Source organism: Sceloporus undulatus, chromosome 1, assembly GCF_019175285.1.
Source record: "Sceloporus undulatus isolate JIND9_A2432 ecotype Alabama chromosome 1, SceUnd_v1.1, whole genome shotgun sequence".
Taxonomy (NCBI): Eukaryota; Metazoa; Chordata; class Lepidosauria; order Squamata; family Phrynosomatidae; genus Sceloporus; species Sceloporus undulatus.
This window is the reverse complement of record NC_056522.1, coordinates 22,493,079-22,520,245: the sequence shown is the minus strand read 5'-3', so window position 1 is coordinate 22,520,245 and position 27,167 is coordinate 22,493,079. Positions and strand designations below refer to the sequence as shown.

The window sequence follows — 27,167 nt, the reverse complement described above, 5'->3', positions numbered from 1 at the left end:
AGGGAAATATGATAAGATCCACCTCCTTAAAGTTACATCCTGCATCTATCGTGGTAGCAAAGCCAATGTGATAAACTCCCTAAACAGTTTTGGATCAAGATATGTGAAAGACTGCCTCCTCCCACCACATAAACCTGCCTGGATTTTGAGGCCCTCACCAGAGGCCCTGTGTCATATCCAGACACCTTGCAAGACTAGCTTTATAACTACACATGACAGAGCTTTCTCTGCAGCAGCACTGTAACTGTGAAACTCCCTGCCAATGGAGATTAGGCTGACTCCATCTCTTCAGAGCTTCTGGTAGGCAGCTAACATGGCACACTTCTGCATGGCCTTTTGTCCTTGAGGTTTCTCAGGCTATTTGAGCTGTCAGATTATTTTTAAGAAGTATTTTTAGTTTGTTTTAAAAGTTTTTAAATTTACATATTTCATATTTTAAATGTTTTTATCCATGGTACATCACCATAAGTGTGCTGACAGGCTGTGAGGTGATACATAAATGCCAGGAAGGAAGGAAAGAAGGAAGGAAGGAAGGATGAGATTTTGTGAGCTTAATTTCATTTTCAATATAGGTTTGATTTACCCTCGTATTTGCATCTTCCTTTCCCTCCCTGATACCAACACAAGGAAATAAACCCCCAAATAATGATAAGATGTGACTTGTTCAGTCCTGTGAGAATCCAACTGCCATATGTGCAGCATGGGTTTATGAGCAAATGCAGCTGCTTTTGTTTTCTCATAATTTATGTTTAGCAGCTCACCCTTACAGTAAATTCCCAGTGCTGCTATGTTGAGAGTTGTAAGAAATTCCAGGGCAGCTGTACAGAGCCAATACGCCTGAGAGAAGAGAATGTCGAAGATATCTGCCTTTCTCCCCTTTGTTGTTGCTGTAATGGTGTGCTGGCCTTTATAAGGTGGACCTAGACACTTTCAACTGGGTCTTTGGAAATAATACCTTTGCCTCTCCTGTCCCCATGGCACACTCTTTGTTGTTGTTGTTGTTTGTTGTTCTGTGCCTTCAATTTGCTACCCACTTATGGTAACCCTAAGGCAAACCTATCATGGGGTTTTCTTGATAAGGTTCTTCAGAAGGGGTTTGCCAATAACATCCTCTGAAGCTGAGAAAGTGTGACTTGCCCTAGGTCACCTGGTGGATTTCCATGGGCAAACAAGGATTTGAACCCTGCTCTCCAGAGTCCTAGTCCAATGCTCAAACCCCCTTTAACTGTTGATATATAAAGTCACAAAGAAAATGTACAATGTGGGTTTTATTGGTAACCAGGCATTAAAGGGTTTCTGTGAGCCATAATGATTAGGCATTTAAAAAGGAAGTGACATCAAAAAGACAGTCAACACGTACAGTGGTACCTCGGGATACGAAATACCCAGGTTACGAAATTTTCGGGATACGAAAAAATCCCATAGGAAAACATTGTTCCGGGTTAATTTCGTAACCCGAGGCACCACTGTATTGTAAAGTGCTGTAGAATGCTGCCAGTCTGAAAGGTCACTCAGGAGGGTGGCTGGATTCTTTGTGACACAGAGGGAGAGGCAAGGCCTAGTAGGCCTCACAGAGCCTTTGCTAGAGCATTTTACCTCAAAGAGGGTTGTTACTAGTGTGGATGGTGGATGGTGTCGATGTATATATTGTTGTACACAGTGCAACTTCTTCTCAGAATTAAAGCCTTGTCTGAGAGAGGTTTACAGTGTCTCTTTGCTCATTGAGAAAGGAAGAAGCGTTTCTCCAGCTCACAAGCTGCTGACTACAGTCACGAAGGTGGAAAATGTTGGCGTGCGTTGCCTCACATGCTGTGCAACATCAAAAGCGTTTTAACATTAACAACCTGTACATGCTACGCAGAGGATCAGGGTTTATCTGTGGGTGCCAACCATGTAAAAACAAGAGGATAGGTTGAAACAAGGGCCATATTAGTGCCCCATAGCATATTTAACTGAATGGAACCTGAGTATGAGCCAAAAGCAGCCTGATGTGGATCCAGCTGAGGCCCAGGTGTCAGCTTGTGACTCTCCTCAGCCTTCCCTTGGGGAAAACACATGACTCTGGGGGAAGTCCAAAAACTATTGCAAACCCCAACAGTCATGAACAGTCCTTTACTGGAAGACAAACCTAGAGGAGTCCCCCATCCCACAAGGTCCCAGGAGGAAGAGGATATGTGCAAGATAGCTTGGTCATTTATATTCTTTCCTCTACCCGCTGCATATAACTGGGGTTTGGTACAAAGTACCATGTGAAAACCCCTGGTCTCTTAATGGAGAACATCAAAAGGTTCCCCTCTGCACAGCATCTAGATGTTCTGTACAAAGAGTGTATCATGTTTGGTGAGGACCTAACAGGTGGCCTCCCCCATATCAGTGGGGCAGTGGTTCCACTCCAAGTTTAGTCCAAAATGCTGAGCCTACTGGGTTCTGACTGAAGCACAGAACAGATTCACTGTCCCACATAGAAACCAGCAGCTGCAATGAGAAAGAAGTTGCACAAAATCTGCAGTAACCACCTTCTATGATCAGAGCCCTTCTGTTTACAGAAGATGGAGCTCAAAGAGCAGGGGGCGGGGTGGTTGCACTATATGGGAAAATCAAGTGTGGAAGGGGCAGAAGCTCCTTGAAGATCCCCCCAGCTGAAGGCCAGAACTGTATATTCCACATAACCTGTCCTGTATCCTCTAGGTTAGTCTGCAGCCCTCCATTGATGTGACAAATGGTCTCTGAGTACCAGCACTGAAGAAAGAATCAGTTGCCATTCTGGATAGTTTTCCGTCAATGGAATGAGTGGGTTCCCTCTTCTCCTTAGGCTCAGGCAGTAAAATGTTTGAGCCATCCTTTCTTCATCTGCACTATAGGAAAGGAACCTGATCAACACAGCAAATACTTCATCTTTCCTTAGGAGCATCAGAAGAATGATTACTCAGAAGTGTGGGGCAGATTTGATGAACACAAAAGTCCACTGTTTTGGAGGTAGTGTGTCCAAATAAACTATACCCCAAAGGCACCATATCCCATCTGATCTCAAAAACTAAGCTGGGTCAGCCTTGATTAGTACTTGGATGGGGTCTGCCAAGTCCTGTAGGCTGTATTTCAGAGGAAGGCAATCGCAAACCACCTCTGAGTATTCCTTGTTAAGAAACCCTATAAAATTCATGGTGTTGCCATAAATCAACAGATGACTTGATGTACACATGGTATACCAGCTTCTGTACATAGATGGGCCAGAAACCAGAGGTGTGGTAGGCCAGATCAAAAACAGATAGCCTTTCCTTTCTCTTGTTCTCTCTTTCTGACAACCTCTGTTCTCCCTCTTCCCAACCCCTACTTTCACTCTTCCTCCCCATCCAGATTCCCAACAAGGGACCCACCATTTTTGTGTGAACCAATCATTCACAGAGGCCTTTTGAACTTAAGCTGAAGGCTTCTGAAATTAGACTGACCCAACTCTGCTCTATACAATGAAATAGAAGCAGGCAAAGCTTAGGAAAGTTCTGGTGGGTAGTTGGCTAAAGGATTCTTGGAGGTGAAGCCCCAAAAGGAACTTGTTGAATCTCTGAACCTAAATTACAGGGCATTCGGCAATAGTTAGAAGGTCAGCTACCAGGTAGCAGTCTGGAGAAGGTATCTAGAAAGATTATCTGTTTGCCTGTCTGTCCATCTAACACTCCATCTATCCATATGACTATCTACTGACATTAAAATAATCACAGATCTACCACTGCCTCACCCAGTTCTTATTTATTTTAGGAGGGGGAGTGTTGCCGGGCCCATAGCTGCACCGTTGGGTGAGGGGTGGGGATGTAAATCCATGGTGGAATAAAGAATGGATGCTGGAGTGATGCTCAACTTTCTTTATTCCAAACTCCAACTGTGTCCAGGGCGAGAGAGAGACTGGTTACTTCACCACCTCTCTCTCTCAACTTCTGCCTGAATTCAGAGTCTGGGGTTGGCACCTTCTTTGTTGGACCTCGTCTCACTAACTACTCTAGCACTGGGTCCCTGGTCAGCAGGCCAACACCTTCCGCGAATGTCCCAAAACAGCCATGGTCAGGGGCCCAATACAGGTCTAGCTTGGTAGGGCCCTCCGCTCTCCTCTAGTGCCAAGAGGTGTACTCACCTGGCAAAGAAGCCTTCCATGGGGCAGTCTCGCTCACTCCCACGTCCGCTTCCCTCACCTCTTCCTCTTTCTCCACCGACCACACCTCTCACACTCGGGCCCCACCCTAGCCACAGCTGCTTCCCCTGAAACCAACACCTGTCCTTCCCCTGCCATTTCTCCAGGGTCCTCTTGTCCGCCGTCTTCAGATGTGGGACCCAACCCAACTCCTCCCCATCTTTCACCTTTTGGCAGGGAGAGATTGGAAATTGGGGATTGCTACCATGACAAGGGGGGAAGGCAATGTTCATTTCTTATTATATAGTGGGACCTTGATGTCCGCTGGATATTAGTTCCAGTACACCCCACCCTATGGATACCAAAATCTATGGATGCAGAAGTCCCATTATATACAATGGCATATTGAAGGGGTGTCCCTTATATAAAATAGAAAAAGCAAGGTTTGCTTTCTGGAATTTATATCTTTTTAAATATTTTCAAGCCATCGATGGTTAAATCCAAGGATAAAGAATATGTGACTATGATGGGCTGTCTGTAATTTTTTTTTATTGAAAAACAAGTTAAACCAAGGCTGTAGAAGAGAAGATGAATATTACCTCTCACCTTTGAATTCCAACAGTCCTTCAGCAAGCATCTTGTTTCTAATACAGTATATTACAATGACTCCTCTTAATATAATAATAATAATAAAAGTTTTATTTTTATACCGCCCTTCTACAAATCAGGGTGGTGTACAACAAGGTCAACGATACAATCAAAGCATCCCCGACAGATGGCCATCCAGCCTCTGTTTGAAGACCTTTAAGGAAGGAGACTCCACCAAAATCTCCGAGGGAGTTTGTTCCACTGTTGACCAGCCCTTACTGTCGGGAAGTTGCTCCTAATATTGAGGCGGAATCTCTTTCCTGTAGCTTGCATCCATTGTTCCGTGTTCTAGTCTCTGGAGCAGCAGAAAACAAGCTCGCTCCCTCCTCAACATGACATCTCTTCAAATATTTAAACAGGGCTATCATGTCACTGCTTAACCTTCTCTTTTCCAGGCTAAACATCCCCAGCTCCCTAAGTCTTTCCTCATAGGGCATGGTTTCCAGACCCTTCACCATTTTAGTCACCCTCCTTGGACACGCTCCAGTTTCTCAATGTCCTTTTTGAATTGTGGAGCCCAGAACGGGACACAATATTCCAGGTGGGGCCTGACCAAAGCAGAATACAGTGGGACTATTATTTCCCTTGATCTAGACACTATACTTCTATTGATGCAACCTAAAATCACATTGGCCTTGTTAGCTGCCACATCGCACTGTTGACTCATGTTCAACTTGTGGTCTACTTGGATAGATCCCTTTCACACGTAGTTTCATTTAGCCAGGTGTCCCCTATCCTGTATCTGTGCATTTCATTTTTCCGCCCTAAGTGCAGTACCTTACATTTCTCCGTGTTGAATTTCATTTTGTTAGCTTTGGCCCAGTTTTCCACTCTGTTCAGGTCATTTTAAATATTGATCCTGTCCTCTGGGGTATTAGCTACTCCTCCTAATTTGGTGTCATCTGCAAATTTGATAAGTATACCCCAAATTTTGTCCTCCAAGTCATTGAAAAAGATGTTGAATAGCACCGGGCCCAGGACAGACCCCTGTGGGACCCCACTGGTCACTTCTCTCCAAGATGAAGAGGGGGTTGGACTGGATGGCCCTAGTGGTCTCTTCCAACTCTATGATTTATGATTCTATGATTCTATATTTGTTTGTTTTTTATTTTATTTTTTAACATTTATTTTAATTTTACACATAAAAACAAACATAAGTACATCACAAAAAGTACATCACACATAAAAGCAATGATACCAGACAATACACAGTACTACACACAATTAAAATGACTTCCTTTCTCCTAACTTTTAAATATTTTTGATATCTATCTGACTTGCTTATTTTTCCTTATATACATATTATAAATTTTATTTGCATATTATGTAGATTTGCAGAATAATACTGTGATGTCCAGCCAGGACTTTGAATCTCCCCCTACATTTTCTTTCATATTAGTTCAGGCCATAGTATGTTTTAGTGTAGGAAATGTTCATTGTATTAGTTGTGGGAGGAGCTGTAGGATCCCCTAATGTCCAGTTATTTTCATCCCTCTCCATTACCAACATTTCATTTAATGACATATTCCTGTTTTCCGTTTCTAATATTCTTATATATTTACATTTTACAAAAAGCATACATATACATATACATGCTTCTTTTTCACAAAGTCTTTTTCTGCCCATCAGGCCTTCCTCTTTTCCTCCTCGTCCTCTGTCTAGCAGGAAGTATTTTAAAACAGCATTAGCTCTGACCTGGTTGTTTCATCTCAGGTGTGCATACACAGTGGAGGGCAGTTGCTATTGTATGGTTTCTAACACTTGGTTTACGAGGTCCAGCTTAAGGAGTAATGCCTTCAAGATGTCAATCACTTCCTCTTGGTTTATGCAGGTTTTACAATTCTTGCATGTCCCCTCATTTTTGCATGTGCTGGAAACGGCCACCATCACATTTGAAAGACTTGTGAATAACGCAAGAAGCCACGGTTTCAGGCGGCTATTACTGTATAGTGTAACAATCAGATTTATGCCTTTTAGTGCCTTTATCTTGGCCAAACCCTTTCCTGACTGTCAGGAAATAGCCAAGAGCCTTCATTTAACTTCAACAAAAATCTCTTTAAGCACTCATCTCCTGTGTGGTTGGCAGATAACATGACTTCAAACATAAGCTCATCACAAATTGTTTCAAATGATGTTATGTAGTGATCCACCATCAGAGACAAATGTGTTCGTGCAATGCAATTAGCCATATCCGTCTTCCATTGTCCTGACAAATGGGAGTAACTTTCACAAAGACAACGGAAGCCTCCCTTTGCCATTAAAGTGTTCAATTCTTCCTGAAAACTGTCTTCCAAGTCATCAGAATTCCTCTGAATTCCTCTGAGGATTTGGAATGCTGTCTGATAATGTCCCAGTATTAAATCCCTCTGTGGAACAAGTATTACTCTATGACTCCCATGAGTTGGTCGAATACTTGTAAATTATTTCAACATCTTTTCTTTGTCTGATGTTACTAAAGGTGTGTCCTGAACCTTATCCTCAGGGACGCCCTGCTGCAGATTGCTTGTCTGTGGTTCTGGATAACTTGCCTTGCCTGTGCTGAGCACTTGGTGAGAAAGGAGGAGGAAAGCTGGGGGACAAGGGAGGCTGCCACACCAGGAAGCCCCCGCCATGCTCCCTCTCGCTCTCCCTGGAGGCAGCCATGTTGGCTGCTGCCTGAGCTCCTGGCTGAAGAGGAGGAGGCGTGACTAAGGTGGTCACATGGGGGGAAGGAGCCAATCCTGCCTTTTTCCAGGCAGGCAGAGCTTGTCAGTCCTATATTTGTTTGTTTTTGAATGTCTCTATCTGCTCCCAAATTTGTCCTTGACCGTTTGCATTACACCTTTATATTTCACTTGTCTGAAATGCCATCTCCCTCCAGGTTTTTTGTTTTGGATTATCCTCTGCATATTTAAAGCCGTTTCATTTTAATCGTTTGTTTAACATTGCTGTGCTGCTCTTCCTTGCAGTGGTTTCTTTCCATTCCATTTGTTTAAATAATTTAAGAGTATCACATAATTTTATTTACAAGTTATAAATTCTGCTTACTTTTCCAATAGATACATAATCATTGCCGCCACTGGAAATCTTCCTATACTTGATCCAAGAATTGTTCAAGTGCAAAGACAGTGAATTCTCAGACACCGGTGTCATTCTCCACAGAGTCTAATGGCATCTTTAAAGGCTAGCGTACTTTAGATGACACAAACTTTCATGAGCTGCAGTCTGCAGCAGTTGGCTCAGTTGGCTGGAGGTCAATGGAGGGGTGACACCTTGAGGGGTGTCACCAGCCCTAGTGACACTACTGACCATACTGTATCCATTTTGGGAAGATTCACATTCCTATTTGTCAATGCTGGCTCGTCGTCTTAGTAATGGAGATGAGCATGGTCCTCTACAGTTGGATATGACTAGACAATCTTATCAAGGTAAAAACTTTACCTTTACCTTTTTTTATTGGAGCTACCAGCTGCCTATGCAGCCTGAGCCATTCTGCCTAGTGATTGTAGTCAAAATAATGTTTCCAAGTTCTAAATAAAGAGCTATATTAAAAATATATATATTTAAAATTGTATTGATTAAAAAAGAAAAAGACAAACAAACAAAAACCATATAATCATACAAACCACAAAAGATAACATTTAACAAGACTAGTCAAATAATAAACAAAGAAAGAGAGAGAGAAAAAGAAAACATCGTAAACTACTTCTACTTATCCAGACACTATACAATTAAAATCACTTCCCTTCCTTTGAGCTGAAAATATCTGACTTTTGTGTACTTTCCCTTTACCATCCCTCTTTTCACTGTTACATTTATTTACTCTTACCCTTTTGCCCTTGTCCATATTATATCCCTTACATCAATTATACGTTCCAGTATAGCTTATACAACAATTGTCTGGTGATATGTGTCTATTAATATCTCTAAGCGTTGCTATTTTTTCCTGTATTCTGTCAGTTCCATTTTGTTTTGTACACTCCATATTTCCCTATGTTATATTTCCTTTATGTAACATCAACCATTACTCCATTACCACATATGACTTATATCTCCATATAATTGAGCACTCTACTAACATTTAATACCTATAGTGGTTTCTCATTTTCTGCCTCATCATCTCTTTTTTTAATTTTATTTTCTATTTTGGTGCTTTCTTTATTTGTTCTTTAAGATGTTCTATAATGGATGCCCATATGCCTTGCCACCTTTCTTCTTCTCTGTCTCATAGTAGATTTTTGAGCCTATCAGATTCTATCATTTCATAGACTTTCAAATACCAATCTTTTATCAAGTCATCTTTACTTTTCCACCGTTTTGCTATCACCATTCTTGCAGCTGTTATCATATAAAAATGATCTTACCATAGCTACTTTCCAAGTTTAAGTCGTTCACCATACCCAACAAGAAAAAATTAGGTTCTAATTTTATTTTTGTATTTAACATTTCTTCCAGTTTTTTGTGAATTTGGTTCCAGAAATTTTTAATTTTCTTGCACTCCCACCACATATGTATATAATTCGTGTTTTTATGTTTACAATTCCAGCATTCCTTCCTATTGTTTTTATCTATCTTGCCTAGCTTTTCCAGGGTTATGTACCATCTATATTGTAACTTCAAATAGTTTTCTTTCACTTCGGTACTTAATGTATATTTTAGTCTAACTTTCCAATTCTTTCCCCATTCTTCCATTAATATTGGTGTTTCAAGATCCTGTGCCCACTTTATTATAAATTGTTTGACGGTTTCGTCTTCCATTTCTAATTGTAATAGTATTTTATATAATTTGAATATTGTGTGTTCCGAATCTTTAGTCATTAATATTCCAAATGTCGAATCTTCTTTTTCTATCTGGTAATTTTTGTTGTCTAATTTAAATCTTTCAACAATTTGCCTGTATAAAAACCAATTGATGCTGAAACCTTCTTCTATCAGATCTTCCATTGTTTTAACTTTAAACTCTCCCTTTTCTAATTTTAACAGATCCTTGTATCTTACCCAGTCCGCCTCTTTCATCCTTTCTCTTCTGAAAAAGGCTTCATTAATTGAAGCCCATCTGGGGATTTTAGATATAAAGTAGGGTTTATATTTCTGCCATATTCTTAATAGGGATCTCCTCAAAAAGTGATTATTGAAATTCTTATTTATCTTAATTTGATCATATAATAGATATTCATGCCAGCCTACCACATTATCGAAACCTTCCAATTGTAAAATTTTATCCTTTTTAATCTGTACCCAATCCTTGATCCACTCAAGGCAACATGCATGGTAGTATAGTTTATAGTTTGGTAGACCAACCCCCCCCCCCTTTTTTTTTTTTTCTTTAGTATCCTGTAGAATTTTAAGTTTGATCCTTGGTTTCTTTTTGTTCCAGATAAATTTAGTTATTTCTTTGACCCATTAATTAAAAGGTTTATCATTGATCATAATTGGGAAGTTTTGTAATAAATATAATAATTTGGGTGTAATACACATCTGAATTGCCGCTATTTTCCTGAGCCATGAAATTTGTAAATTTCCCCAATTTTGTAGATCTTTTTTTATATTGTTCCATAAAGTTGTGTAATTGTTTTAAATAGAGTTTTTTCTTGTGATATTTATCCCCAGGTATTTGATTTTATTTTTTATTTCAAAATTGGAAAGTATCTTAATTTTTTCACAATCATTTTGCTTTAGATTTAGAGGCAAGATGTTGGATTTTTCCCTGTTAACCTTCAAACCCACATATTTGTCATACTCTTCTATTGTTTTTAACATTTGTGCAATATCTTCCACTGGATTAGACAGAATTATGGCAAGGTCGTCTGCATATGCTAATAATTTATATTCAAAATTTCTTATTTTTACTCCTGCAATTTTTTTGTCTTGTCTAATTTTATTATTTAATATTTCTAGAGCAGTTATAAAGAGTAGGGGGGATAAAGGGCAGCCTTGCCTGGTCCCCTTTCTGATTTGGATACTTTTGGTTCTTTCCCTGTTAATCAATATTTTAGCCTCTTGCTCTTATAGATTTCATTTATCCATTTTATATAGTTTCCCCCTAATTCCATTTTCTTTAGTACTGCAAACATAAAGTCCCAACACAAATTATTGAAGGCTTTTTGAGCGTCTAAAAAAATTACCGCCGCTTATTTGTCTGGTCTCTTTTCACAGTATTCAGTCAGATTTATGGGGGTTCTTATGTTATCTTTTAATTTGTCTTTTTGGTAAAAATCCACATTGGTCCCTGTTAATCCAATCATTTAGTATTACTTTTAATCTTGATGCCAGAATTATTGCGAAAATTTTATAATCTACATTTAGATCTTTAAAGGCTAGCATACTTTAGATGACACAAGCTTTCATGAGCTGCAGCCTGCAGCAGTTGCCAGGAGGTCAATGGAGGGGTGACACCTTGAGGGGTGACACCAGCCCTAGTGACACTACTGACCATACTACAGTGGTACCCCGGGATACGAATGCGCCACCTTACGAAATTTCCGGGTTACGAAAAAAATCAATGGGAAAAAACTGTTCCGGGTTACGAAGGTTTTTTCGGGTTACGAAAATTTTTTTGGTGCTTTTCGGCGCTATTTCGCACGAAATCGCGGCTTTTCCCCATTAGCGCCTATGGCTTTTTCGGCTTACGAAGCATTTCGGGTTACGAACGCGGCGGCGGAACGAATTATTTTCGTAACCCGGGGTACCACTGTATATCCATTTTGGGAAGATTCACATTCCTATTTGTCAATGCTGGCTCATCGTCTTAGTAATGGAGATGAGCATGGTCCTCTACAGTTGGATATGACTAGACAATCTTATCAAGGTAAAAACTTTACCTTTACCTTTTTTTATTGGAGCTACCAGCAGCCTATGCAGCCTGAGCCATGCTGCCTGGTGATTGTAGTCAAAATAATGTTTCCAAGTTCTAAATAAAGAGCTATATTTAATTTCACACAGCATCTGGTTTATAGTGACAATCTTGTTGCTGTCATGTGCCTTCAAGTAATTTCTGACTTAGGAAAACTATAAGATAAAGTCATCATGGGATTTTCTTGTCAGAATTTGTTCAGAGAGGGTTTGCCCTTGTCTTCCTCTGATGCTGAGAGAGTATGACTTGCCCAAAGTCACCCAATGGGTTTCCATGGCCAAGCAGGGATTTGGATTTTGGTATCAAAGTTTACCAATCCAACATTTAAATGCTGTACACTGGCTTTAGCGCAACCTAGACAGGTTTATTTCTGATAGGTCTGAGAAGTTGTACTACATCTTTGGGATATATATAAAATAGTACTTCATCAGAGAAAATCTCAGGCTGGTGATGGAGGGGATGCTCATTGAGATTTTGCCTGTGAGATTTAATTATGGATTTTAGACAATCCAAGGACTAGGAATCCAGTAGTGGATTTCCATTGGCAGAATGATGGAATACAACAGGACCAGGAAAGGGGTGATTCCTTTTCCCATCAAAGTCCTTTCTGTACCCTCAGAATTGGCTCTGGAGGGCTGAGAAATTTCCCAATTGAATTGATTTGTGCATGTTTCAGGTGGGATTTGGATCTTTGTGAGCACAAAAGTCTACTCTTTCATTGCTAAGGCTTTAGAGAGAGTTTAAAACATTTAATTAAAAAATTAAATTAAATTAAAAGAAGACATGGAAGGAGGGGGAAAAGAGAAATCATCAGAAGCATTTGTCAGAAATTGTCAGAAGCATTTGTTTTTCCCTCCTCTTTCTTCTAGATTTGTGGATTTTGAAACTAGAGAGGTCACTCTTTGGTGGGGTTGAGGTGAAGTGTAAAGTCTGCATAGATATAGGATGGATTACACTTGGTTTGACAAAAATTCATGTGAAATGGATCTTAGAGTCATGGTTGACCACAAGCTGAACATGAACCAACAATGTGATGCTGTAGCTAAAAAAAACCAATGTGATCGTAGTCTGCATCAATAGGGGTATAGTGTCCAGACTGAGGGAACTAATATTACCGCTGTATTCTGCCTTGGTCAGACTTCAGCAGGAATACTGTGTCCAGTTCTAGGCACCACAATTCAAGAAGGATATTGACAAGCTGGAATATGTCCAAAGGAGGGCAACTAAAATGGTAAAAAGTCTGGAAGCCATGCTTAGAAAGCAGTACGTCATACGCAAACGCATTATATGCTGCTTTCAGCATACACGTGTGCTGGAAGAAACAATGGTGTGTGCACCACCACAAGCATGAGTCCCATTACTTGCAATGGGGCTTGAGCATACGTGGGTTTTGTTTTACGCGGGGGGGAACGGATCCCCTGCATAAAACAAGGGTGCACTGTATATGTTTAGTGTGGGGAAGAGATGGTTAAGAGGTGGCATGATAGCTATGTTTCAATGTTTGGAGGGATGTAATGTTGAGGATGGAACAAGCTTATTTTTTGCTGCTCCAGAGAATAGGACATGGAGCAATGGATGCAAGCTACAGGAAAATAGAATCCATTTAAACATTAGGAGGAAATTTCTGATAGTAAGGGTCTGAAGAGAAAGAGCCCTCTCCTCCCTCCTTCCAACTGTCATCTTCTGGCCTTAGAGGGAGTGAAAGGACAGTCCCAGTGCCATCGGGCCTGAAGAGGAAGAGCCCTCCCCTCCCTCCTTCGAACTGTCATCCTCTTGCCTTAGAGCAGTGATTCGCAACCTTCCTAATGCCGCGACCCTTTAATACAATTCCTCATGTTATGGTGACCCAAACCCATGAAATTATTTCACAACTTCACAACATACTTCACAACTATAATTAAATAGGTGTTTTCCAATGGTCTTAGGTGACCCCCATGAAATTGTCATTCGACCCCCAAAGGGGTCCTGACCCACAGGTTGGGAACCACTGCCTTAGAGGAAGTGAAAGGACAGGCCCAACGCCATCGGGCCCAGCCTCAGTTAAGAAAAAGAGCCCTCCCTCCAATCCATCTGCCTTGGTCCAGGCCTCAGAGGGAGAGAAGAATGCTGGACCTGATCCCCTCCCCCCCACACCATTCCCTTCTTTTGTGTTGTGTCTTTTTAGATTGTAAAAGATGGCAGGGAACCGTCTATTATCCCCTCCGTTGTAAGCCGCCCAGATTCCCAGTGATTGGGCAGCATATAAATAAATCCTATTATTATTATTATTATTATTATTATTATTATTATTATTATTAGAGCTGTTGGATAGCAGAATACACTGCATCAGAGTATGATGGAGTCTCCTTGTTTGGAAGTTTTTAAACATAGGTTGAATGTCCACCTGTCAGGAATGCCTTGACCATGTCTTCCTGCATGGCAGGGGGTTGGACTAGATTATCCTTGTGGTCTCTTCCAGCTCTATGATTCTATTATTCTGACAGGGCAAGAGGAAGAAGTAGCAAGAATTGATACAAAAATGTGTGGGATAAATAAACACACCTTACCAATCTGTAGGAACCCTCAGCCTTACCTTACAGCATACCCTCAAACATTTCACAGATAAAAACCAGAACACGGAGCCAGTTTTAAGGCATAATGGAGAGCTCCAGGCAAGATAGGAAGAAAATTCCAAAAATTCTGGTGCAGAGTGTTGGATGTAGCCCCCTCATGAACATCCAACAGAAAATGTAATGGAGATATTTTCTTATGTGCATGTCTTGTGTCCCTCTCCCTGTCTCTCCCTTTGTGCACATCTATTAGAAATGTTCAAAGAGGTTCTTTTTCATGCAGGAACACAATCTGAAAAGTACTAAAATCCAAAAGAACACTGGAGTGAAAATCCCCCCCCCCATTTTAGTCCATGCAATAGAGATAAGAGTGATTACAAGGAAAATGTACAGCATTTGATCAGATCCTGCCAATGAAAGTATGTATAGATGGCAAGCATTTAATGCTAATAATAATAAAATCATGGGTGATGATTTTCCAATTTTAGTCACCTTAGAGCAATGCTAATGTAGCTGGAATGCATTGTTGTTCTTGTCATTGACATATTAGAACTAGAAGCTTAATTGGTATGCCAGTAATCAAAGGAATGGTATACTAATTGGTACAAATAATACACATGGGACCAAATAGGCTGTCTCAGAAAGGACTGGCATTAAAAAGTTAAATGAATTAATCCTCAAATTCTTGTATTTTTCCTAATCCAATTTATGCCACATACCTACATAATCTGTACCAGGTAGATAACCTTCTCTGTTCCATCGTACCCTCACTTACTATGTGACTGTCTGGCTTGGATATATGTGTGTGTGTGTTGAGTTGTCTTTGTACAGGTAAACAAATGTGAATGAATTGTGTGTAACAGAAATAACCAGGAAACATATCTGAGGTAGCTGTGTTGGCCATACAGCAAAGTACATATAAAAAAATACAATTCACAAGCCAGTGATACCTTTATTGGAACAACCAAAATGTTCAAAATGCATGATGCAAGCTTTCAAAGCTCCACTGGCTTCATCATCAGGCAAAGGAAATAATCGGGTTGCAGTTTTATATGAAGGATCATCAGGAAATGTGAGGGACAGCAATAGTTTGGAGTTGTGGATGGACTGGCAAGAAATTTGTCTCTGTTGTAACAAAAAGCATTAAAATTATAAACTGGGAAAAAATCAAAGGCATGACTAAAACAATGAGCTGGGAGCCAAATTGTACCTCTGAAAGGCTGCCTTGCACAATACACAAGTTTAGTTACATATCAATATAACTGTCATAACTCAGTTCTCTGTAATCATGGGATTTGTAGTTTCATGAAGGACTAGAGTTTCCAGGGCAAGAATGCTAAATAGTTCATTGTTGTTGCTGTGTGCCTTCAAGTCATTTCTGACTAATGGTGACCCTAAGGCGATTCTATCATATGGTTTTCTGGGGCTGAGAGTATATGACTCACCCAAGGTCACCCAGCGGGTTTCCAGGGAGAATAATAATATAAACATTTTATTTATATTTCCCACTTCTCCTTTCAGATTGAAGCGGGTTTACAGCAATAAAAACATCATAAAATACATACATAATTCAAAAACATCAATCAAAGAAAAATAAAAGGGAAAAGGAGAAAGTTGTTACAGTGTTGCTCAGTCGTAAGAATAGAGTCATATATTCAGATGTACAAATCAGATTAGAGGAGATCAGTTGGATAGGCCCGCCGGAAGAGATCCGTCTTCAGTGCCTTTTTGAAGGCTTCCAAGGAAGCTATAAGACGGACCTCTTCTGGTAAATTGTTCCAAAGTCTAGGGACCATCGCAGAAAATGTTCTACAGGAGGTAGTTTTCAACCTGGTTTTTGGGTGTTCCAATATTTTTGTGCCAGATGTTCTGAGAGTGCAGGGCGGATTAGGTAGGGAGAGGTGTTCCCTTAAGTAATTTGGACCCAGGCCATGTAGGGCTTTATAGGTAATAACCGACACTTTGTATTGCACCCGGAAGCTAATCGGCAGCCAATGTAGAGATTTCAATGTGCTCTGATCTCGGTGTCTTGGTGATCAGTCTGGCTGCAGCATTCTGAAGAGGGAAATTGAACCTTAATCTTGAGAGTTGTAGTCCAATGCTCAAACCACTACACCACACTGGCTCTCCTCACCAAACTAGAAATCCCAGGATTCTTTAGGATGCAGATGAAGCAGTTAACATAGTATCAAAATGCTATAACTGTGTCATATGAAAGCGACCTAGGTCAACAGTGGAGTATATGTGGCTCTCAAGATATTTTTGGGCTGCAGCTCCCATCAGCTCCAGCAAGCAGGGCACAGTTCAGGGATAAGGGACATTTCAGTCAAAGAACTCCTGGAAAGCTAAGAATCCTTCACATGGTGTCTTTTCATCCTTACCCTTTCCCCAAATACAACAAAGTCTTAAGAAATAAATTACTTATGAATATAGGGGTAACAATGCAGCTTAGAGTACTGCCAAGATTGTGCTATGTAAGATGTTATATTTATTTATAAATACATTTAAATATATATAAATATTTATATTTTTAAAAAAGATCTAAAGTGATATTACTGGCAGGCTGACAACAATCTTACTATCACTGTTATGAGTCAATACTGATAGTTAAGATGACTTAAAGAGATCAGCCAAACAAAGATATATAGTATTGGAGTGGCTCATGGGGTTGGTTATATTTAGCCTGAGGAAGAGAAGACTGAGAGGTGACATGAAGGGCATATTTAAATATTTGAAGAGATCTTATGTTGATAGTGGAGCAAGCTTGTTTTCTGCTGCTCCAGAGAATAGGACCTGGAGCAATGGGTTCAAATGAGGTTCCAGCGCAACATTAAAAGGAACTTCCTGACAGTAAGAGCTATTCAACAGTGGACCACACTCCCTCAGAGAGTGCTGGAATCTCCTTCTTTGGAGGCTTTTAAACAGAGGCTGCATGGTCATCTGTTGGAGGTATTCTAATAGTGTATTCCTGCATGGCAGTGGGTTGGAATGGTCCAAACGGAATGGTCTGGGTGACCAGACATCAGGAGGAATTCCAAAATGTCCTCCATTCTGAGCATTACGAAGAAGCATGCACAGCCATTGCATGCTTGTACCAACCCTTGTACCATACTCGGAAGCTGCAACTTGTGCAGAATATGGCAGCCCGTCTGGTCACTGGCACTGCCAGGGCCAGTCATATAACACCTGTCCTTAAAGACTTACATTGGCTGCCTATTCGCTTCCGGGCGCAATACAAGGTGTTGGTAATCACCTATAAAGCCCTAAATGGCTTGGACCCAGGGTACCTGGAGGACCGCCTCTCTCTGTACAATCCGCCCCGCGCACTTCGATCTTCAGGGCAGCTACTGCTAAGAGTTCCAGAGGTGAAATATAATTCCAGCTCTAGGAGGGCTTTCTCCATCTTAGCCCCAAACCTCTGGAACGCGCTGCCCTTCGAGCTCCACTCAGCCACCTCCCTAGCCCAATTTAGGAAGGGGCTAAAAACCCATCTATTCGAACAAGCCTACCCCTGACCAGCAACTCTCCCCCCTCCCTCGTCAGCACTGTAGGCCGCCATGTTAATTTTATTGTTTTTATTGAATTGTTTTAATGTATATGTATGTGTTGTTATTAGATGCTGTTCACCGCCCTGATTTCCAGAAGGGCGGTATACAAATAAAATTTTATTATTATTTATTATTATTACATTTATATGAGTGTTTTAGCTTTTATTTGATAATGCCCTACATTTTTCCTGAATGCCCTACATTTTGTGGTGCCTTGTCCTCCTTTGTAATTATGACATCTGCTCACCCTGCTTCCAATTCTATGTCAGCAGGGCAGTAAATCTGCTCCTGGTTTCAGGACAAATTTTAAAGGTGCTATCCAAGGTGTTGAAATCATTTTATGGGGAGAGTTCAGCATCCTTTTAGAGCTCCGTCCAAGTCCAGATAAAACCTGGATCTGATTCACCACCCCCTTGACACCATTGCCATGCTGTCTGAAAGATTCTGGGAGTTGCAGTCACAAAAATAACTTTTCAGAGTTCTGTCCTTTGCAGGGAGGAACAATGGCTGTGGCTGAGGCTTGCCAGAAGATAACACAGCGATCACAATCTGACCGCTTCCCATTAAGCACCACTTAGAGAAAGAGCTGGTAAGTGTGACCTCTCAGCTGACCCAAATTATGATGTCATGAGCCTCGTTTAAAATATTTGTATAAGTAGCGGAGGAGCCTCTTCTGATAATATTAATAATGACTTCAACAATGAGCTGTTACACTCCAGCTTCAGTTTGGCAGAGAACATTTTGGCAGCCAGCCAGATTAGAACTGCCTTTAACTCAGGCTGGTTCCGCTTGCCTTCCCATCTGCAAATTGAAAGCTCTGGACATCCTTTGGGATGAACCCAAATCAGAAAGAAAGAAGGCCAGAAGATTGGCTTTGTTAAAATCTCAGTGCCTCTCACATCCTCAGAAAACTGGACATCTTTTAGGGGATGAGTGCGAAGGGTGCAATACTTTCATGCAGTAACTAATGTCAGCAAAAAGTATGTATGAATCAACTGTTTCTGACCCAGGGTGATTCTTTCTAGGTGGGATGCAGAATACTTTTGGCCTGTAATACTATCTATCTATCTATCTATCTATCTATCTATCTATCTATCTATCGTCAGCCCTCCATATCCATGGATTTTTTATCCATGGAATCAAGCATCCATGGCTTGAAAATATTCCAAAAATATATACATTCCAAAAAGCAAACCTTGATTTTACCATTTTACAAAAAAGACACCATTTTACTATGCCATTGTATTCAATGGGATTTGTGCATCCATGGATTTTGATATCCACAGGGAGTCCTGGAATCAAACTCCAACACATACCACCACCACCCCTTTCAATCATCCATCCATCCATCCATCTATCCATCCATCTATCCATCCATCCTACCTTCTCTTCAGTCTGCACATTATGTGAAGTTGGCCCTCCATATCCATGGATTCTTGATCCACAGATTCAACTGTCCAGGGTTTGAAAATATATTTTTTAAAAATTCCAAAAAGCAAACCTTCAGTTTGATATTTTATATAAGGGACACCGTTATACTACACCATTGTATTTAATGGCACTTGAGTATTCACTGATGTTGGTATTCACGGGGGATCCTGGAACTAAACCCAAGGGCCCAGTGTATATGCAAAGAGTCCAAAATCCAAAACACTTCTGGTCCCAAGCATTTTGGATAAGAGCCTCAATCTGCATAAGCCTGTGGAACAGTAGGTCTCAACAGAGGCACTGCCTTGCTTGTTCCCAGCTCCTTGGTCTCTGGAGAGATGGACAATCAGATGTTGATCTCAGTGAAAGCCTCTGCAGTTATATGAAGCAAAAAAGCCAGGAAAAGGCCACTTATCACTTCAGCTTTGAAAAGCTGGAGCTGGAAGGTAGAGGCTGCAGGCTTCTCCTTTGGACCAAGGTTGCAAGGGAATTAAGGACTGACCAAGGACTTATGTCCTTGTATGAGGCCTTTCTTGGCTGCTTGAGTTGCCAGAATAAACAATCCATACTCCATATTTATGGATTCAAGCATCCACGGAGTGAAATAGTTTTTAAAAAGTATAAATTCCAAATAGCAAACCTTGATTTTACCATTGTATGTAAGGCGTTTTGCTTTTTCATCGTATTTAATGGGACTTCAGCATCCAACGATTTTGGCATCCATGGGGGGTCCTGGAACCAAACCCCAGCAAGTAACAAGGGCCCGCTGTATTCCAGAGGTCAGTAAGCCAAGAAGGACTTAGAGGAAGCAAGGAGATGAGCCCCTCTATGAAAGGGAATGCTAAGGACATTGGCAGATTAAAGAGAGATCTAGAGGTGCATGTTGCAAATTACCCTCTCTTATCTTTGCAGATACTTTGCATTTTGCTTGCTCCTTGGGGCTATAATCCTCCCAGTTTATTCTTTCCTGGGTTCCTCATCCTCAACTATTTGTCAGGGTCATGCAAAGTTCCCTATCTTGTAACCAGTTCCTTGTGTAGCACAGAAGTTCATCCTCTAACTACTTTGATCCAATTTCTGAAGACTCTTTAAATAAAAAGCCTTCTCCTTATGTGAGTGGTATGCAAGCTGCAGGGTTGGGTCTACCCCTTGCCATGGAGGGTATGACCTTTTCACAAACCCATGCCTAATTCATACTGTCTTTGTGGGAGATTTGCTCCAGCTATAACAAATGCATATTTGTACAGCTATTACAAATGCACACTTGTACGTCTGTCACAGAGCCAGCATGTAATGTTTTGAGTGTTGGACTACAACTCTGGAGACCAGGGTTCGATTCCCAACTTGGCTATTGAACCCACTGGGTGACCTTGGGCAAGTCATGCTCTCTCAGCTTCAGAAGAAGGCAGTGGGGAAGAAATGTGCCAAGAAAGCCTCATGATAGCTTCACCTTAGGGTTGCCACAAGTCAGAAATGACTTGAAGGCACACACCACACACACACAGCGGTCACTAAGTGTACAGTTAATTCTTCATATTCCAGTCTCACTATCCCTTTTTACATAACATAACATAGCATAGCATAGCATTACTATTAATAGTTCTAATGGTTAAAAAGTCATATTTTCAATTTCCTCCAGACTGAATGGAAAGGAAAAGTACACTTTTTTTCAGGCAAATGCCACTCAAAAAACAACAACACCCTCCCCACCTAAATGCCTACTTTTTGACTTAAAAATCAGAGCCCAATGTGTATCCACACTACACAACTATAGTATTGTGATGGCACTTTAATTGCTAGGTAGAATCCTGGGATTTGTAGTTTTCACCAAACTACAAATCTCATAATTCTGCAGGGTAGAGACCTGGCAGTTAACATGGTATCAAACTCTTTTAACTATACTGTATGGGTACACAGAATATTTGATAGTATTGTGATTAAACCTAATGAACTATTTTTTTTAAAAAAAAGTCCCGTTAAGGAAATTAATGGAGTGCTGGATTAATGATGGACAGCATCTTCCTGAGCTGGAAAGCCAGGTTTTCAGGCAAAAATAAAAAATAAAATGGGCTATAATGATGCTCCTCTTTCACCAGCTAAAACTCTGGGTCTATAGAGAATTTCCAGTGATGGCATCGGAGCTTTGATGTTTTTGAGCCCATTAAGGGAAACACTGCAACCCTGCTCCCTTTCCTGCCACCGTATTATTCACACTGAGTGGATTTTGCTACATTATAAATTGTCTACAAATAATTTAAAAAGTGACAGAGTTTCTTAAATTATCTTATCAAGCTGTTTAAATATTGAAAGGCATCAAATATTCATGTCCCAGCAAATTCCTTGCCTCAATTGCCACAGCCTTCCAAGGAGCTCCGAGATGCTAGAGCAAAGCCAGGGATCAGACGATGCTGAAAAAGCAGCCCACGAGTGCAAATGAGCATGAGTGATTAAGGTTCAGTGTTGCAGAGTTTGGGAATGTTACTTCTTTAGGCTACCACCATCAAATGGCTAGCACACTGGAGGCAGGGGAGTCCAAAAAGAGAGCTGTAGCTCCAAAAAGCTTGACTACCGTGGAGTTTCTACTCTAATAATTGTAGGTTTCTAGAATTAGCATGGCATGGTCGTTTTGGTGTTGGACTATGAATTCAGATCCTCTTGGGCAAGTCACACACTCATCCTCAGAGGAATGCAATGGTAAACTCCCCCTGAACAAATCTTGCCAAGAAAACATTGTGAGGAGGTAATCTTTGGGCTGCCATAAACGGGAAACAACTTAATAGCACAGGGTAACAAAAAAGTAGATTTTCCAAGCAATGACTGAAAAATGTAGTTGTAATGCACATTATTTCCCCCTCGTGTTACTTTCTGGATGTGTTGGACTACAACTCCCATAATATGGGGATTATAGGAGTTGTAGGCAGAGCAAGCTTAAGTTATTTTGTGAAGTTGAAGGTTTTCATGGCCAGCATCCATAGTTTTTTGTGGGTTTTTCAGGCTATGTAGCCATGTTCTAGATCCAGAACATGGCCACATTGCCAAAAAAACCCACAAATTTTAAGTTATTTTACTGCTTGGGGTAAAGAGAAAATGGCACCCCTCTCATTCCATATATAGAAGGGTCCTGAAGAGGTAAGTATGTTTTACTTCAAGCCTAGTGATGGGCCAGTGTTCTCCACCTTATCCAAACATGGCAGAATAGTTTAGGAAGTACAAATGAAATCCTGGGAACCGGACACAGCTCTATCATCCAATAGACAAGAACAGCTGGGAAACTGCAGTTGTAGCTTAAATATGTTTTCAGTGTTTCTCACTATCTTAATTATATGTTAAATAATGTTGATATTTAATTCTTTTTAAATTTTGTCAATGAAGATCTTAGCCGGATGTTTTTAAATTTATTGTTAGTTGCCTCTTGAGCTACGTTTGGGAAAATTGCAGGATATAAATCCAAACGATCAATAAATAAGACCCTCTTATTATGCTTATAATCAACATTATGCTTTTTGGAGCATAATGTTGATTGTTTGATTTATACACTACTTTGATTGTTTGATTATACACTCAATGCTATTCAACATCTTTATCAATAACTTGGATGACAGAATTAATAATTTGTTTTTGTTTTATTTATATACCACTATTCCAAAGATCATAGCGGTGAACAGCAAGTAAGCTAATTAGCAAGTAAGAATTGAGGGCATACTTATCAAATTTGCAGATGACACCAAATTAGGAGGAATAGCTAATACTCCAGAGGACAGGATCGAAATTCAAAATGACCTGAATAGAGTAGGAAGCTGGGTCAAAGCTAACAAAATGAAATTCAACACGGAGAAATGTAAGGTACTGCACTTAGGGCAGAAAAATGAAATGCACAGATATAGGATGGGGGCACCTGGCTGCATGAAACTACATGTGAAAGGGATCTAGGAGTCCAAATAGACCACAAGTTGAACATGAGTCAACAGTGTGATGCGGAAGCTAAAAAGGCCAATGCAATTTTAGGCTGCATCAGTAAAAGTATAGTGTCTAGATCAAGAGAAGTAATAGTGCCACTGTATTCTGCTCTGGTCAGGCCTCACCTGGAATATTCTGTCCAGTTCTGGGCTCCACAATTTAAAAAGGACATTGAGAAAATGGAGCATTAGGAGGCACTTCCTGAAAGTGGAACAAACTCTCTCAGAGTGTAATGGAGTCTCCTTCCTTAGAGGTCTTTAAACAGAGACTGGATGATCATCTGTCAGGGATGCTTTGACTGAGAGTTCCTGCACGGCAGGGGGTTGGACTGGATGGCCCTTGTGGTCCCTTCCAGTTCTACGATTCTACGATTCAATGATTCAGTGATTCTTTGATTCTCAAACTGTTCAAATGACCAGAAATGCCATAAGAAATCTCTGCTAAATCAAATCAACAGTCTCTGTCCTCCTAGCAACAATGTCCAATCCAATGATCCTAGGAAAGCTATAAATTGAACATAATTGAATCAGCTCTCCTTCTCTGTTGCTTCCCAGCCCACTGGAACTGACTGCTATATTGCCTCTGAACTAGAGCATAGAAAGTTACTTTTTGGACTGCAGCTCCCAGAATCCTGCAGCCAACATGGTCAGTGGGTGTGGGATTTTCAAAGTCTGGGACCAAAATGTATTTTTTCCATGTTCTAGTTAGGAATCCTTGCCTAACATTGTTAGACTGTGTTTGCAGTGGTTCTGTTTCTGAAAATATCTTTCGCATCTGTGGTGCAGAAATAATCCAGGTTATAAAATGTAAAATTATGTAAAATTGATGTTTTAGGTTTTGTGGGATTTTGTAGTTTATTATGTATGGGTTTTTTTCTTGCATCATCCTTGTAAGGTTTCATGTTTTGTCTGACTCTGTGAATGTGTGTACACACACACACACTTGTCCCTCCATATTTGCTAGGGTTAGGGGCACAAGACCCCCATGAATATGGAAAAACAGCAAATAACAAAAACATCATGTTTTTATCTGAGAGGACACCTCTCTAGGAATCTCTAGGTCCTCCGGTGCAACTCTGTGGTCAACATCCAACAGACACTGACCAAAGAACTGCACTGGAGGAGCTACAAATGCCTAGTAGAGTATTCACTCTAGGAATCTCTAGGTCTTTCAGTGCAAATTTTAGTTAAAGTTGACCATAAGCATTGCACTGGAGGACCTAGATATTCCTAGAGAGAACATATTAATCAAATCTGTGAATAATCAAATCCACAAATATCAAAGCTGCAAATATGGAAGGATGTGTGTGTGTGTGTGTGTGTGTGTGTGTGTGTACATATACATACATACCTTTTATGTATTATCAATGTATTCTATGTATTTTGTTTGCCAAAATAAAATTTTTAAAAAAGAAATAATCCAGGCTGACACAACTTCAGCTGCCATGTCTCAGTACTATGGAGTTCTGGAATTGTAGTTTGTTGTGACATCCTTCTCTGACAGGGAAGGCTAAACTACAATTCCAAGAATTCCATAACACTGAGCTATGACAGTTAAAGTGGTGTCAAACTGGATTATTTCTGCACTGCGGATGCAGCCTTAGGACATAACCTAGAACAGTGCTAATTTTTTCAGTGTTTTTTTTTCCCCTTTAATGAGTAACATCATAACTTGTAAGTCTGTTCTGTATATCAGCTTCACTAAGTAGGGAAGGAAGCTACATCTCACAGCATGCCCACTGGTTAAAATCTTTGCTGTCAGGTAAGAGAGCTGGGCAAGAGAGGTCACTTTATTTAATTGCATTGCCTTATTAGATTTTTTAAATCCACCTCCGTGCAAGATGCATGCACCTAGATCTGCTATATTATAGGCAAATATTTGCTGGCAGGAAAGGGATTTAGAACGTCTTCAGTCACGTCAAGGCTACGCACACTGCTGAGAACAGGATAATCCTTGATTTTATTTTATTTTTATAGCAAAGGCATATTAGGTCATACAGCTTTGTGGTTCTCTCTCTGTGGGGAGACAAAGTTCTGAGCTTCACTAGGAATCAGAGGAACTAACAACCAATGCTTTCACTCGGCCATCTATGTCCCTTTCTTTCTTGATATGTTTTATTTTAGAACCCAGGCTGGCTCTTGTAATGTTTGTCTCCTTGCTATGATGGGAAGATAGCAAAGAGATATACCACTGAGTCAAGGCCCAAGGCTACCATCATCCTCACTCAGAGCATTGAGGAAAGCACACACACCAATTCTGGCATTCCTGAGTCTAGTGTAAAATGACGGAAACATGTTCTAGCAGAGTTCTCTATAGGGTACACAGAAGACTCTGGGGAAGTGAAGAAGTGGGTTTATGTCTATGAAATTGTTGTTGCTCTGTGCCTTCAAGTTGTTTCTGATTTATGGTGACCCTAAGTTCTCTATAGTACACAGAAGACTGGGAAAGTAAAAAAGTGGATTTATGTCCATGAAATTGTTGTTGTTGTGTGCCTTCAAGTCGTTTCCTACTTATGGCAACCCTAAGACTGTCGTGGGTTTTTCTTGGCAAGATTTGTTCAGAGGAGATTATCACTGCCTTCTTCTGAGACTGAGAGAATGTGACTTGCCCAAGATCACCCAGTGAGTTTCATGGTCAAGCTGGGAATCAAACCCTGGTCTCCAGAGTTGTAGCACAACACTCAAACCCCTATGCCATTCTGGTTCCTATATCCATGAAAGCCCATGCTAAAGTAAAAATCAGTTAGTTTTAAAAGTGTTTCCACATTCCTTTTTTAACCCACACTCCCTTCTTACTTTTTATCTAATGTTAATTATTACATTTTTATCCCAGCTTTCCACATACAAACATTGCAACAAGCAAATTAAACAGTAAAATGGTTAGCATAATTGCCTTAATCAAAATTATATCAACAAACACTAAACCACATCAAAAGGCCAGTTTGAAGAACTGTATCTCTTCACATGGTTCCTAAATGAAAGAGGAGTGGAAAATGATCACAATTCTGAAAGGAGTGCACTCCAAAATCTGAGAGCAATAAAGGAGAAAGCTCTCCCCTACATGCCTATTAACTGGTCCTCTACAGAGCTGATATTCTCTAGTGGACCTCTCTCCTGAAGATCTTTGCATCTAGACAAGGTGGTACTTTAGATAAGGAGCAGTCCTTTCACATTACACAATTATAGTACTGTCATTACACTTTAACTAGCATGGTTCCATCCCATGAGATTCTGGGATTTGTATTTTACAGAAGGGTGCTTCAAATTCTCAACCAGAGATCATTTATGCCTCCGTAAACTACAAGCCTCATGATTCCATAAGATATCGGCATCAGCGAAGGCAGATAAAGAGAGATCATAGTGCTATAATATTTTAGGACTTTGTGTGTGTGCATGTGCCTGTGCATGTCTGTGATGTGTATCTTCAAGTCATTTCCAACTCAAGGCAACTCTAAGGTTTTCTCTAAGAGAACTCTAAGGTTATCAAACCGACCAAGCAAATCCAGAAAATGTTGCACTCAGTGAAGAACAGGAGACATCCTCTCACGGCCGCAGGAGTTTACCGCATACTGTGCAGCTGCAGACAAGTCTAGATAAAATGCAGTGTTCAAACATGAACCAAGGAACACGAGAGACACTGCAGACTGGGTCAGCCAGAAAAATCAGCAATAGCAGAACCCATTATAAACCACCCTGGGCATAAAATATTATTTGAAAACATTGAAATTCTGGACAATACCAACACCTATCAGGTCAGAATGCACAGGGAAGCCATTGAAATCCACAAACACCAAGACAACTTCAACAAGAAAGAAGAAATTCTTACAGTAAAGAAAGTTTGGCTACCAGTCCTGAAAAAACACCAAAATTAAGACCCAGAAAGTGCAAATGAAAACCACACTTTTAATGTTTAAAACTGAGCATCTTTCTTTTCCAGTGAAACAAACAAACAAAAAAGTCAGGGGGGGGGGAGTTCCCAGCAGACAATGGATCACTAATTAAATAAGACACCCTGAGGCCTTGCCATTCAGCAACAGGCCAACACAGAGATTAACATGTAAATCACATAATAATAATAATAATAAT

At 40.4% G+C, this 27,167-nt stretch overlaps 1 protein-coding gene across 1 annotated transcript in view; it reads left to right on the top strand.

Moving 5' to 3' along the window:
- The first annotated feature begins 246 nt into the window (after positions 1–246).
- The window catches only part of SLC8A1 (solute carrier family 8 member A1), a 475,767-nt gene continuing 448,846 nt past the window's right edge, over positions 247–27,167 (top strand). The window contains exon 1 of the mRNA XM_042445609.1: positions 247–300. The gene's annotated coding sequence lies outside the window, so the exon portion shown is untranslated. The remainder of the gene's footprint in view (positions 301–27,167) is intronic.